At 42.5% G+C, this 10668-nt stretch overlaps 2 long non-coding RNA genes across 3 annotated transcripts; one reads left to right on the top strand and one right to left on the bottom strand.

The window, feature by feature from the left end:
* Positions 1–3563: 3563 nt before the first annotated feature.
* Positions 3564–5861, bottom strand: LOC136549840 (uncharacterized). Of its 2 annotated transcripts, none has more exons than XR_010782059.1 (5): positions 5733–5861; positions 5466–5554; positions 4830–4921; positions 4474–4619; positions 3564–4248 (listed from the first exon to the last, which is right to left on the bottom strand). It is a non-coding gene; the product is annotated as an uncharacterized lncRNA (long non-coding RNA). The 2 variants fall into 2 exon arrangements; XR_010782058.1 differs by having other exon boundaries at positions 3564–4156.
* Positions 5862–6145: 284 nt separating this feature from the next.
* On the top strand, positions 6146–10341 carry LOC136549841 (uncharacterized). The gene is made up of 3 exons (XR_010782060.1): positions 6146–6318; positions 9764–9909; positions 10019–10341. It is a non-coding gene; the product is annotated as an uncharacterized lncRNA (long non-coding RNA).
* The last annotated feature ends 327 nt before the right edge of the window (positions 10342–10668 follow it).

Below are 10668 nucleotides of genomic sequence, written 5' to 3'. Positions count from 1 at the left end.
TTTTTAGCGTGCCTCATGAGAGGTCACATTCTCTAATTAATAATGGTAAGATAGTAACGTCCTGTTCGCTTGAACTACTTATCAGTCATGGTACATTATTTTTCTCTCACAACAAAATAGCATCAGCCGGCTTATCAGTCGCAGAAATCATCGGCCGAACAATGTTTTTCGTAATTGATTAGTAGTTTATTTTTTTTATAATAACTCCAACCGAAATTAATACGGATAACTTTAATTAATTAATACAGGAATCTTGATAAACCCCTTGCTATCCAGACGGTACGCGGCCAGACCAAAATGGAGATAATCGATCCAGCGGCTTGCCAGCACGAGTCCGATCACATTTCTTATGAATATTCTTGACCCCGTACATGCAGACAGTAGTGGCGACTGTTGTTAACTAACTGGATGGTACTGTATTCATGTGCGCGAGCTGTCATGCTCTGCAGCTCATAAAACCCATTTCGGAATAGTCATAGAGCCGATCGGCCAAGATGAGATCGCTGCCTGCAATTGCATGTTTCACAAAGCCTGGGCATGGCTCCGCGCCCCGACCACGTTGCCACATGTGAATGTGATCCTGTTCCTTCACAGGTCAAAAGGCAAACCTCTCATAGGCGCCGTTTAACGTAGCGCGTGTTTAGTTCCCACCATAATTTCCTAAAAAGTGCTATAGTAGCCATCACATCGAATCTTGCGATACGCGGATGGAGCATTAAATATAGACGAAAAAAACTAATTACACAGTTTGGTTGAAAATTGCGAGACGAACGTTTTTGAACCTAATTAGTCCATGATTGAACACTATTTGCCAAATAAAAACGAACATACTACAGTAGCCCAAATTTCCAAATTCAAGGAACTAAACACGGGCGTAGCTTAGATCCGCTTCGGCTCCGCTACTAATATAGACATTATCAAATACGGTAATGCTGGGCAGGGCGTCCATCCTTCCGAATGCATATCTCTACTGCACCATTTCCCCACTCAACCGACCGTCACCCGTTCCACCGCGCCTCAGGGCGTCCATCCTTCCGAATGCATATCTCTACTGCACCATTTCCCCACTCAACTGTCCGTCAACCGTTCCACCGCGCCTTCCGCCTCCCGTACTCCGCCTCCACCGTTCTGCCTGCCTTCCCCACTCCGCCTCCATCGCGCCACCCACCTGCAGCATGGCATCCGCCCACCGTGGCAGCTCCACCGAGCCGGCGAGCCTCCACGACGGATTATTTAGCAAGCAGGCGGGGGGGGGGGGGGGGGGCTTCGTGTGATGCCGCCCCGCCGGCGAGTTGCTCGCGCCACTGCTGCACCGGCAAGCTCCGCGCTGGCGTCGAGCTCCACATCGACGAGCCTCCATTTGCCTAAGCAACAAGGTGACATTGTGCTGAAAGCACATATTGCAAGCGTATGTTTTAAGTGTTTTCGATGTTTCAGAGGTATGTTGCAAGTGTTTTCTACCCACATGTTTCAAGTGTATGTTTCAAATGTTTCATCTATTTCAGACGTATGTTGCAAGTGTTTGATTTGTATGTTGCAAAAGAAGATCTAGATGTTGTATATACATTTATGTTGCAAGCATATGTTTCTAGTGTTTCAGGTGTTTCAGACATATATTACAATTGTTTTATCTATGTTGCATATGTTTGCAATAGCTGCACACGTGTTTTTTAAGTTTTTTCTGGTGCTCTGCAAGTGTTTTTCAGACGTATGTTTCAAACATATATTACCAAAGGGAGGCCTGTGGGAGTCAAGGAAGTTCGTGCTCGCTTAGGATTGTAGAATCGTAAAATCTTAGATCCCACTAATAGAATCGTAGAATCAATCTAATAAACTAAGATTGTAAAGTCATAAAATCACCCATAGAATCACGAATTTAATAAACTATTCCAGCAACTCTGAGCTCCTCTTTGATCCAATCAAGATGCAAGAATCAACTCTTGAACGTGGACACCTAGGGGAGTCTTATTTTGCAGTTTCCAAAAGTACAATATCATCTAAAAAAGATTTAGGTTAGTGAATGAAACACGCCTCCAATGTATGGTTTCACTTTGCAGTTTCATAATAACATTTAATTGCTCTATTCTGTTGTGGATCGATTAGGTCACAATGGGGTTTTATTTTAGTTTTAAAAACATAGGATGGAACTATATGCTCACGGTGGGGTTTCATTCCGTTTCTAAGGTATATATAGAAAAATGTATATAGGTTTCATCTAGACGAAATATATTAATTCTCTATCTTCACAAATTTCTTGTCATGTTACTAGTTCGCTGGTATGATTTTTTTAGACCAGCCGGCTGCTTCTCTCACAAATCACTGTGCATCTTTCAGCCGCTACAGTATTTCTCTCACACACAACCAGCCAGTTTCAGCTAAGTTTCAGACCAGCGAATGGCGCCAATGAGAGTGGAACTCTTACAAAATATGAAATGAAAATGGCCGTATTTATGCTGCTGTTCAGCCCAACCCAGCCGGGAGAATGAAAACTCATCTAACTTTTCCTTCCACATAAATGTCAAAATAACAGTCGTGTCGACTAGGTTGCAAAGGGACCTGAATCTCCACCCATTGGCACCAAAGAAATGATTTACAGTTCGTGCTACTGGCTGGAACCATCAACCTCATCTACCTGTACTTGTAGCTTCAGTTGCAGTATGACACTAGCACAATGCCCGTTTGAAACACTGGAATTTCCCATGTTTATCTATTTTGCAAAGAACAGACCAATATACAGGCACCTAGGAAAAATTTTCGTACTCAAAATAGGGTTTCAGTCTCCATGTGGTATTTCGAAAATTCCTAGTTGATGCAGCAGAACATCATGCGCCCTTGACTTTGATCGTATTCTCACGACAATTTTTTTCCCCTGTTTTAGATAAACAAACTGGCAAGCCAGCAAAGTGACAAAACTACGTTTATCCACACACAGTAGCCGCCCAGGAAAAATACTATTGTCACTGAAGTGTGGACTGCCACAGGGAGTAAAGACCACAAGTGTCGAGGACAAGAAGCCAGAGAAGTCTAAATCAACTGCTAATCTGGATTAATTCCAACCACAGGAAAATTCAGATGGAAAGAATAAATAGGTAATTTGAACTCGCATGTACTTTACTCAAATTAAAATACAAGGGTGTAGCAAACAAAGAAACTGTAGATAAGAAATTCTCAAAAAAATCAGAGTGTACACGCTACAAACAATCACAAGGGTCCTATACATCCACCGGTGTCACCGGAGACATAGAAGAAAGAGACCAATTGTTGAGCATTTGCCATTGCAGGAGCACAAATCCAAGCTCGGAGCGCCTTGCACCTCCCCTCTCTGCTCTCTACTCGGTCGACGACGTGTTGGATCCGTAATCCCACGCAACCTCATAGACCTGAACCCTGCGGTGGAAGCTGCGGTGGCAACCGCAGGCCGCGCACTTGAGAGCACCACTGGTGCTCTCCTCCCCTTCAGCGATGAACTCCCGGCATCCATCGATGGCGTAGCCTCCAGTGCTCGCCGCATGGTTCCGACGGCACTCCCCGTAGCGCACGCTGCAGCACGTGAACCGCATGATCGGCTCACACCTTTCGCATGATCAACAGCCTCTTCATCGTCAGCTTCCTCCCTCTTTCCAGCCAGGCTTTGCTTTCAGCACAAGATGAGCCCCTCTGCATCACACGATATTTATAGCCATCTTTCCTCCAGTCCTGCCCCTCTACCTAAAGCAATGTTACCCATGGACCTGGTGGTGTGGCAAGGCACGCAAAAGTTTCACATGACCATTCACTCATCCCTGTGGAGCAGTAGAAGACCGAATTGGGCTGGCGGAATTGATGGTCCAGCGAATTCCACCACACAATCGCAGAGCTGAATGATTCTTGGGCCATTAAGACAACCTTAGATTGGAGTCCCTTTTTGCCCTACCTCATTCAGTGGCCTTTTCCCCTTCTATTTGTATTTTTTTTCCCTTTCTCCCTTTCATACCATTAAAGTGACCAGTGAAGGATACTTGAATCCTAAGAATCCCAAAAGAGTAGGTCCCTTGATAGAAAGTATGTCATCGGCATTGCATGCCAGCTTAGAAATCTAAGAAGCCAGGGTGCTCGCCTTTGCTCAATTCTTCAGCAGTTCACAGCCATGCAGCTACCCTAATCCTGGTCTCCCTTCCTGTGCAATAGATTTCCTTTACTGTTTCAGCATGTGCGATGTATGTGGACACAAATTTATATATCGATGTCGACTACTAAATGACAATTCATCTGAGGATGACAACAGGAAGGTAGATCAATTACACGATTGAAAAAACGAGTCAATCAATCTATCCATGCAAAAAGAGAAAGCATATCATTATCAAAGACATAACGTTTTTAATATATTTTTTATCCATAAAGGTAAGTGAATCAGTAGCATTATCAAAGACAATCAAAGAAGGCTAAAATAAAATTAAACAACCTACGTGGTTCAGTAGTCAGGACCAAACATACCAGAAACATTAAGGCCTCGAAGGCCAGCATAAAATGCTATGACCTGTGGTTGGTCCTAACTTGAGTGGGTACAAGGCCACCATGCATTAAGATTTCTTAGGTACTAGGTCACACATCTAGACTTCAAAAGCAGAGCTGTCCATCATCTGGCAAATAGAAATAGACAACATAATTATTCAAATTTAATGATACGAAATATAATGGAAAGTACCTTGCATATTGCAAGATGTGAAGTGTTGAAAATGCAAAACATATGCAGAAAGACCTAGCCACCTAGGTAACCTGTAATCAACAGTAAAGTAGACTACCCGACAAAACATAGAACCCTGTGCTGATTAGCATAGTACATGACTCACATGATCAATATCAGATTATCAGTGAGCTGTACCACTGTCCTCATAGATCAAGATCCCCGTTCAACTTCACATATCCTTTCTTTCAGATCAGCCTTTGACCAAAGTGAAGAAAAGATTTAGCGTGATTTGGTCAATTATAGTGGCCCCTAGTGATAAAAGGAGCAGGGGAAATAAAAGTTCATGATAAAAGAAAACAGCGACATGCACCGTTGAACTATGTAATGATATCAATGGGTTAGCTAACTTATTAGATTTATTTTGATAAGAAAGGCAACAACAGGCCTATAAATTCCTAGCTAGTGAACTTACTGCAGAGTTCAATTCAGTTTCAGGTGGAGAAGTTAGGACTTAAATGCAGACACATGGAACAATGCAACTAAGCATCAGTAGCAGGGAAATATGCATAAAAGCTCAACAAAGATGTTTGTGGCACCAAGAATCCTTGCCAACAATGTTTAAGTATTTTCACAGCTGAGGACCTAAACATTCATTACATAGGCTGATTGACTGTACTGAACTACTTACGAAAGAAGTTTTATTGACCTCACAAATTGAATAGGGGCTCGATTTAAAAATTTAGTCCTGTCAAACCAACATACAAATCAGCTGCCCCTCTTTCTAATCGAATGGACTTACGGGATAAAGTGCACTGAAGATGATCCACGAAAGTACAGCATAAGCGGATCAACGCCTATACCTCGCAAGAGACTGATATAAGCTGCAACCTGCAAGGTTCGTTGGTTCAATACTGAGGCTAATAAAATATATTTTGGAAAGTAAGATCGCGAATCGCAAGTTCGCAACAGCTAAAGAACAAAACAAAATCCAGGATTCAAAATTTCAAATACGTATGTCCATCAAAACCTCTAGCTTTATGGAGCCTTGCGAGGAGTAATATCGTACCGCTGCGAGGAGAGAACCGAAGCAGAGAGATTTCCAGCGGGTTCAACCGCCGGGCGTCGGCGACGCCGTCGCCGGAGTCGCTGGGGTTGGGGAGGCGGCAAGGTGGTCGTGGGCCTTCTAGGGTTTTGGTTGATTGATCCAGTATACGGCTTCAGCCTTTTGGGTTGGCCAGGAAACGGAAAGGCCAGGATGGGCCGAGCTATGCTGGCTAGTTCACTGGGCTGCGAAGTCCTCATTGAACTACATGTTGAAGAAAGATGTTACTGGGCCGACAAGTGTTCATCCAACTCATCATCAATTAAAAAAACAGTAAATTACTGCTTCATCAAGCGAAAATTATTCGCAAAGTCTATCAGGCGACCGGTCGCGCTGCGACTCGAGCGCGCGACGGGCCGGCCCAGCAGTGGCCTTCCCCTCCCCAGCCCCAAGCACGAACCCCCGATCCAGACGTCTCCTCCTCCTCCTCCTTCGTTTTGCTCGGTCGCGGCCGTCGCCCGGTCACGCCGCGCCGGGCGCCAATCTCAGTCCCTCCACCGCTCTAGGTCTCGTCGCCGCTCTCTGTCCTGCCGTCGTCGAACCGAGCTTGGTATGTCTTCTTCTCAGCCACCTTCCCCGTTGTGCTTTGCTCTACATATCTCTTGTTGCTTTTTCTCCCGCTGTTGCAGTATGCTCGTGCGTAGGGACGAAAACGGATCGGATATGTTGTTGATATTACATTTGTTACTGTCAACCAATTGGATATCCACATCGTAGATATATGATTTGAGTATTTGGATACGGACGCGGTATCGGTACGGGACGGTTGAATATTCAGATACGGACAGATCTAAACCTCTCTAAACGTATTCGGTGTGGTCGAAAAATATCCATATCGTTTTTATCCCTACTCATGCGTTGTGTTCGATTTGAGTACACCTCAAATCCTATTCCTTCAGTTCTTCCTGCAGTGCCTTTTTATGTTGCTAATAAGTTTCTGTTATGTCACCTAGGGTTTGCAATTTTTAGGTTATCCTTGCTGTTGTTGGTGATGATTCTGCAGTCCCTTAGTTTCTTATTTTTATGATGGCGTACCCAGTTTTCTCTAGCTGTTTAGATTATCTCTTTGTGGCGAGTTACTTAAGAATGAAACTTAATTCAGTTATCTTGTCGTGGCAAGCTACTCAAATGCTATTGACATTACTTTTTGCTAGATTTTAATTATTGATGCTAGCATTACAAGAAAGGGTGATAAGTGTTCATATATCACATATGTATTTTAGTCAGTAAACATGCACTACCTAAATTTTTTACTTACCACCTATTACAATTGATCTGTGCAGTTTAGCTAAACACCTAGTTTGGTGTGGTAGTGTTTATATTTTTCTGTTGTTCGGGCTCATTAAGGACATGTACAGCAATGTTGTCACTAGAGTTCGAACAAGTGATGGAGACACGGATGACTTCCCGATTAGGATAGGACTACATCAAGGGTCAGCTTTGAGCCCTTATTTGTTTGCTTTAGTGATGGATGAGGTCACAAGGGACATACAAGGGGACATCCCTTGGTGTATGCTTTTCGCGGACGATGTAGTGCTAGTTGATGAAAGCCGGACAGGAGTGAATCAGAAACTGGAGTTATGGCGGGAGACTTTGGAGTGCAAAGGTTTTAGACTTAGTAGAACTAAAACTGAGTATATGAGATGTGACTTCGGCACTACTACTCGGGAGGAGGAAGATGTTAGTTTGGAAGGTCAAGTAGTGCCTAGGAAGGATACCTTTCGATATTTAGGATCAATGCTACAGAGGGACGGGGATATTGATGAAGATGTTAGCCATAGAATCAAAGCAGGGTGGATGAAGTGGCGGCAAGCGTCTGGTGTCCTAAGTGACAAAAGGGTACCACAGAAGCTAAAAGGCAAGTTTTATAGGACGGCGATTAGACCTGCTATGTTGTATGGTGCAGAATGTTGGCCTACGAAAAGACGACATATTCAACAGCTAAGTGTCGCGGAAATGCGTATGTTGCGTTGGATTTGCGGTCATACAAGAAGGGATCGAGTTCGGAACGATGATATACGTGAGAGATTAGGGGTAGCGCCAATTGAAGAAAAGCTTGTCCAACACCGGTTGAGATGGTTTGGACATGTGCAACGGAGACCTCCAGATGCACCGGTGCGTAGTGGAATCCTAAGTCAGGATAGTAACGTGAAGAGAGGCAGAGGAAGACCGAAGTTGACTTGGGTAGAGGCAATAAAAGGAGACTTGAAAGGATGGAATATACCCAAAGACTTAGCCTTAGATAGGAGTGCTTGGAAGACAGCTATTCATGTGCCTGAACCTTGATTGCTTCTGTTGGGTTTCAACTCTAGCCTACCCCAATTTGTTTGGGACTTAAAGGCTTTGTTGTTGTTGTTGTTGTTGCAGTGCATCGATTTATAGCAGCAGTCACATTTGCTTGTTTATTCCTTGGTTTGCTGCAGTTATTGTGTGTTTCACATGGAGTAGTAACAGCAACTTGCTCAGGCTTCTTGTTCAGGCTCATCAGCTAGCTATTATAGCCCAGCGGCAGGAACATGAAACACACCAAAGTCCTAAAAACACAACAATAATGGAGAGAACTTATATCTAGTAGAGAGTACTGAATTAGCTCAGCATGACATCTGGCACTGGCACTTTCACTACTACTTCCAGTAAGTGACTTACCAAGTTGCATAGAAGTTAAGGCCCTTTTTGGCGCAGCTCCAGGAGGCTCCCGCTCCTCCGCCTGTGACACTGTAGCAGGAGACGTTTCGGAAATCGAGGCAGAAAATGAACTGGAGCCGGAGCCGGTGAAGCCACGATTTGAAGCTCCTCCGGCTCCGTGCTACAGTAGTGGAGCCGGAGCCGGCGAGAGCCGTGCCAAAGGGGGCCTAATAAAAGGCTTCTCAGCCTTCTACTTCTCCAGCAACTCATCAAATGAGGAAAAAGTTTGCTTCTTAGCTTCCACCTATCCATCCAAAAATTAAATACAAGTAAAATATCTGGAGAAATGGCAGAAATCCACAAGTTGTCTATTTTTGGGTAAAGAAGAGCTATGCAGCACTAATGAAGAGGATACATGTAAGGAAACAGTTACAGGACTATAAGCACACATAAAAAAATCGCAAATAGTACCAGTGACACTTGCTCACTTCCAGAGCTACTCAACCGATGAGAGCAGCAGCTACAGTCAGAAAACTGGAAAGTAATCCGATGAGTATTAAAAGGAAAAAAAGACATCACCGCACAGTTATTGTATGGCATAAAAAATTCCACCTAAGGCTAACAACCTACAAATAAAATTGGATGGCTCATAGTAGTTGCAAACTCTGAAAAGTACTATGAGGAGCCTTTGGCTAGCGGACCTAGATTGTTTTGACATTCTAAAGCAACGAACTCGCTGCATTTGCACATACTAGGCTGATTAGCTGCCTACTGCCGACCTGGGCTGCCCGCTGCTGTCAAATCAACAACAAAAATAGCTGATTAGCTGATATGAATATGACACTAGCATGTACTGTTGAAAAAATCAAGAACAACTGTTGAAGAACACTCTGCCCTACCTTTTTCTACACAGTGCACATTATGTACATAACTTGCCACACATTTTTCCTTTTCATTAAATTCACACTTTGTTTTTGAACAGATAGTATTCTCAATTTTTGGAAGCACATGAAAGCAAATTGATGCTTCTGGACATTGGTATACTTTTGTTATTAATTTGAAGGATAGTAAGTTTCAAGTTATTGATTCACTGAGGTTCAAGAAAGACCCCACTATGCAATCAATAGTCAGGAAGTCCAAAGTTTGTGTCATTAATCTTTGGCACAAACACACCTCAAAGCACGAGGGATGCACTGTGCCTGCAATTTTCAACTATCAGGGTGTAAGTACTACCTGGTTGCATGCTATTTTTTCCTTTTTTTTTAAAAAAAAATTGCGTTACATGTGTCATTAATTTTGTTTTTGTGCTTTTCCTTTTTTTTTGGTTCCTGTTAGCCATGACTGTGGGTTGTTGGTTGTTTACTCTCAAGGCAATCGAGTACTTTGATGGTGAGAGGATGCGGCAGTTTATTGGTTCCAATGAATTAAATATGAGACAGATTCTTATTCAATGGTTGACTAGTCCATCAAATAAAATTGACTGGAAGATTCTTTTGATGGAAGAATAACGTGGAAAGTAAGGAGACCAAATATTGATCAATGTTTCATATCTGTCTTGTTTTTAATTCTGTAATCAGTTTTTTTCGGCAGTCATTTACAATGTACCTTTTGTTTTTCATTTTTAGAACCAAGCAACAAGAATACCGGCTGCCTGAGAATCTATTGGACTAGCTACGTTCTTCATCAATGTGTCATATTTTCAGCAACTAATTATGGATAGTGTTTTAATTTTTTTGTTATACCTTGGTTCATGTGAAGGTTTTCTTCTAATGTTGTTAGTAGTGACTCCTGTTAGTACATATGTATTTTATAGCAGCTAACTATGCAGACAAGACTTGCATGAACATCTGTGTATATATGGTACCATGTGGTCTCGTGATGCAAGAGGAAGAGTATTTTGAACCTGTATGTGACCTTGCTTGTTTGGAGCTCATCCATGCAATCCCAATCATATTACTTTTGGATCACGTGGCTAGTTGCTGTTTTGTGAGTGTATTATTTTTTTCCTTGCGTGTTGATCATCTATATTTAACCTGTCTACCCCTCCATATCATATAACCATACATGGTAATCAAGTGCAAGTTATATTTTTGAGCAACTAATACAGTGTTTAGTTGTTGGCAAATGAACAAGCACTCACGGTTCTCTATTTGTCATTTTTAGTTCAATTTTTGGGTTGTCAATTTCAATTTTTTATTTTTTATTTTATTTTCAGTTTAAGTGATATTTTTCTTTTCAGTTTTTGTTTCATTTATGTTATTTTCATTATAACAGT

The sequence above is a fragment of the Miscanthus floridulus genome, chromosome 4 (assembly GCF_019320115.1).
Source record: "Miscanthus floridulus cultivar M001 chromosome 4, ASM1932011v1, whole genome shotgun sequence".
Lineage (NCBI taxonomy): Eukaryota > Viridiplantae > Streptophyta > Magnoliopsida > Poales > Poaceae > Miscanthus > Miscanthus floridulus.
Note: the sequence above shows the minus strand (reverse complement) of the source record. Positions and strands in the feature narration are given on the sequence as shown.